Raw genomic sequence first — 3738 nt, forward strand, 5'->3', positions numbered from 1 at the left:
CGGATCTGCACCCGTCGAGACCACGTAGTCGAAAATGGCTTGCGCAGACCTTTGTCGAAGCCGAACGGAGGCCGAGATGACCTCAGAATGAAATTCTGACAACACCGAGACTTTCGGGCCTTCCCACGAGATTTGGGGCCGTGTCTTCGCCTATCGAATTTCACTCCAATCTGAGTTGGTGACTCTAGCCTCCTGTAGTGCTGCCCCGAGCCTCGATCTGAGCTCTGATACCAGTTGAAGGAGTACGAGCGGAAGTGCGACGCAAGAGAGAGTGCGAGAAGAAGAGCACGACAATATGGTGAACTCGCTCTACTGTAATGTGTAGAGCATAGTGAGTTCTTATTAGGTTTTTACAAAAGAATATGTGTACATACCTGGCGGCCTGCCCACTTACCTGGGCGACCACATTGGGCTTTATACCCCAACAAGGGGTGCTACCAAGGTGGAGTACCATATGACATCTTGATTTGGTTGAGCTTTTTATATACGATTTATGGTTTTTTTTATGATTTGATTTTAAGTGTTAGATGTCTATAAACTTATATGAGGGTATATGGCTAATCAACCCGAACCGTACAGGAAGATATGAATAAAGTGGCTTTCTTTTTGTGTTATCATTTGTTGCATGAGTCTCATATGGGCAAAGTGATGTGATAAGGTGTTAGTCTACATTTTGGAACTGAGCTTGATGCATTGGTTTGAGGTCAAATAGTTTTATTTTCATATTGTGCATGCACCCGAAAATGGTAAAAAGTTATTTTTTGCATAGTGAAGTTATGGTTTTTAGTTGCTCAAAGTGACGGGGCTGGTTTGCATCATGTTTATGTTGATGGAATGATGTCACATGATGTATGGAACCTCATGGATGGATGTAGATGCCTCATATGCATGTATACATTTCTCTCCACCCTTCTAGGTCAAAACCAGCTATATGTGCTAGTGGGGTGAGTTGCAGTCATAGTGCATCACTTATGCACGATTGGATATTGTCAAAATTGGATTTTGATTTCATGTTTAGTTGGTGTTCAAACTTATTTTATGCACAAAAAGTTCATAAAGGCCATGTGTGCGGGGCTTGTAGTGGATATATCAAACTCCAAGTGTGAGAGTTGGTTCAGTATTGAATATGGTTTATGGTCAAGGGCTGAGATCCCTTGTGGATTACGATTGGCATTTTTAATTGTGGAAGCCAGTGTGACTCTTGGATCTTTTTTTGGATATGACATTAACACTATCTCAAGAGGATTACATCAAGAAGGTACTAGAAAGGCTTACAATGCAAAATGCAAAACCAATATCTACACCTTTGGCTGGTCACTTTAAACTAAATAAGGATATGTGTCCAAAGATGCAAGAGGAGATATTTATATGTCTAAAGTTCCATATCATATAGCAATAGATTCTCTAATGTATACTATGATTTGGACAAGACTATATATTGCACATGCAGTGGAAAATGTGAGTAGGCTCGTGGAGAATCTAGGTAGAGAACATTGGCAAGTTGTAAAATGGATACTAAGTTATCTAAGAGGGACAACCACAAATGCTTTATGTTTTGAAGGCACTAGCATTTGTTTGCAAGGATAGGCTGATGTATATATGGCATATGACAATGATAGTCATAGAAGCACTATTGGCTACATCTTCACCATTGGAGGTATAGGAGCAAGTTGGGCTTCAAAGTTGCAGAAAGTAGTCTCACTATCTACTTCAAATGTAGAATATGTGGCTCTCATAGAAGCTAGCAAAGAGATTTTGTGGCTTCACAGATTTTTGAAAGAGCTTGGATATAGAAAAGACAATTGTGTCTTGTACAGTGACAGTCAGAGTGCCATTCACCTCGCAAAGAATCCAACCATTCACTTAAGGAAAATGTATATAGAAGTGAGGTATCACTTTATATGTCTCTTTTGGAAGAGGGACAATTAAATCATAACAAGCCAAAATTTTGTGAACATGTTGTCAAAAGTGGTTAACAAGGAGAAGTTGAGATTTTGCTCCTCTTCAATTGGCATTCAATAAATAAGAAGCTAGAATGGAAAGCAATCATAGGTTTTGTGAAGGTTAGTCTCAACATAGAGATTGTTAAGTATGGAGCGTGATTTACCCTTGTATTTTTAATTTCAAAAATGCATATTTATAGGCCTTTGTTAAAAGGAGAATCCATCGTACATGAGAAAAATCACTTGTAAAAAATCAAAAATTCATACCCGATGGTCTATGGCCGAAAGCCGTGGCTGATGACCAACGTTCAATAGTCAGTCGTCGTTAACTTCTAGGTGGACACAAGTGGTTATACATGGGTGCATCTAGACATGGACAATTGCCTCTCATGAGAGAGGGTAGCGTTTCCTTTACATCTATAAAAGGTGGAATCTTCTACGTATGAAAATAGAGTAAAGCAAGGAGAAGTGAGAAGAAGAAAGAAGTGGAAGGTAGAGAGAATTAGGTGGGATGTTCGTTAAGGGTTTTTAAACCCTTTGTAATTACTTCAAATTTGAAGTGTGAAGCCATTGATTGGCTACTCTTCGATGGATATAGTCTACACTTGGGTGAACCACATACATTTTTTTAGTGCGCTCTATCTCTCTCTTCTCTATTTAATTTATCTCTCTTGTGTATGTTTTATCCCTCTCCATTAAGTATACCACTCTAATTGCTACTTAGTGACTCATTAACCCTAACACCATATACATCGTTTGGTTTAGTTGTGACTCCTTTCAATGAGTATTGGGAATTGGCATTGGGGAAGTGTCCAATCAAAGTGCATGCATCTATAACAAAGAAAAGCTTTCAAAAGAGATAAAGGCCCTACATTGCCAAAGTATCACAATATGGGAAAATTTTGGAGGGTTGTGCTTTATGTGTTCCACCATCCACATTGGCTCAAATTACAAAATCATGATATACTCTAAGAAATGAGATGTCCCTACCCTCGGGGGGTTCACCGTTCAATACCCCTTTATATAACGTGTGCTCGCGGGGTATTAAAAAAACCCCTCTTTTAATATGTCTAAATGAATAAAATGACCCCTTATTTTAGGATTTTTTTCCAAAATTGAATATAAAAACTACTTATTTTATTGTATCTCTGTTAAATTGCCTAAATTTTTTGCATTTCAAATTCCCTTCTTTTGAACTCATGTTATACATTAACATGATTACATATTACACTCCCCGAGTCCCTACCCTGTGGGATTCAATTATACTTATTGGGATGTCACCTACATGCAACCATATAGAAAAAAATCTCTATCTACAGATGTTAGGAAATATGACGTAGCTAAATAGATATTTGAGTAGATTACTTAATAAAGAGAGATAGATTTCACACACAAGAGATTATAGAGTAGAGAGAGAGAGAGAGAGAGAAATTACACACAATATACGTGGTTCACCCAATGTGGGCTACGTCCATGGGAAAGCAGCCACTCAAGGGCTTTAGTTCTTCAAAACAAGAAGTAGTTTACAAAGGGATTATACCCTTAATAGAGCTCCCGCCTTGCTTCACTCTCACCACCTCATACTCACCTTGTTGCATCAACTTCACACACTATGTAATGTGTGTAGAAATGGCCTCCTTTTATAGGCCAAAAGGGTTGTCCTCTCTCATGAGAGACAGCCATGTGTACCCGCCCTTGTGTAGATAAGTCCAAATCGGACCCTCCAATCCGCCCATCTGTGGCCGCCCTTGAGAAGACAATTCCGTTTTTGAATTCGGCCACTGGCCACCAGCCA

The sequence above is a fragment of the Adiantum capillus-veneris genome, chromosome 20, assembly GCF_014529385.1.
Source record: "Adiantum capillus-veneris isolate H3 chromosome 20, ASM1452938v2, whole genome shotgun sequence".
NCBI classification, from domain to species: domain Eukaryota; kingdom Viridiplantae; phylum Streptophyta; class Polypodiopsida; order Polypodiales; family Pteridaceae; genus Adiantum; species Adiantum capillus-veneris.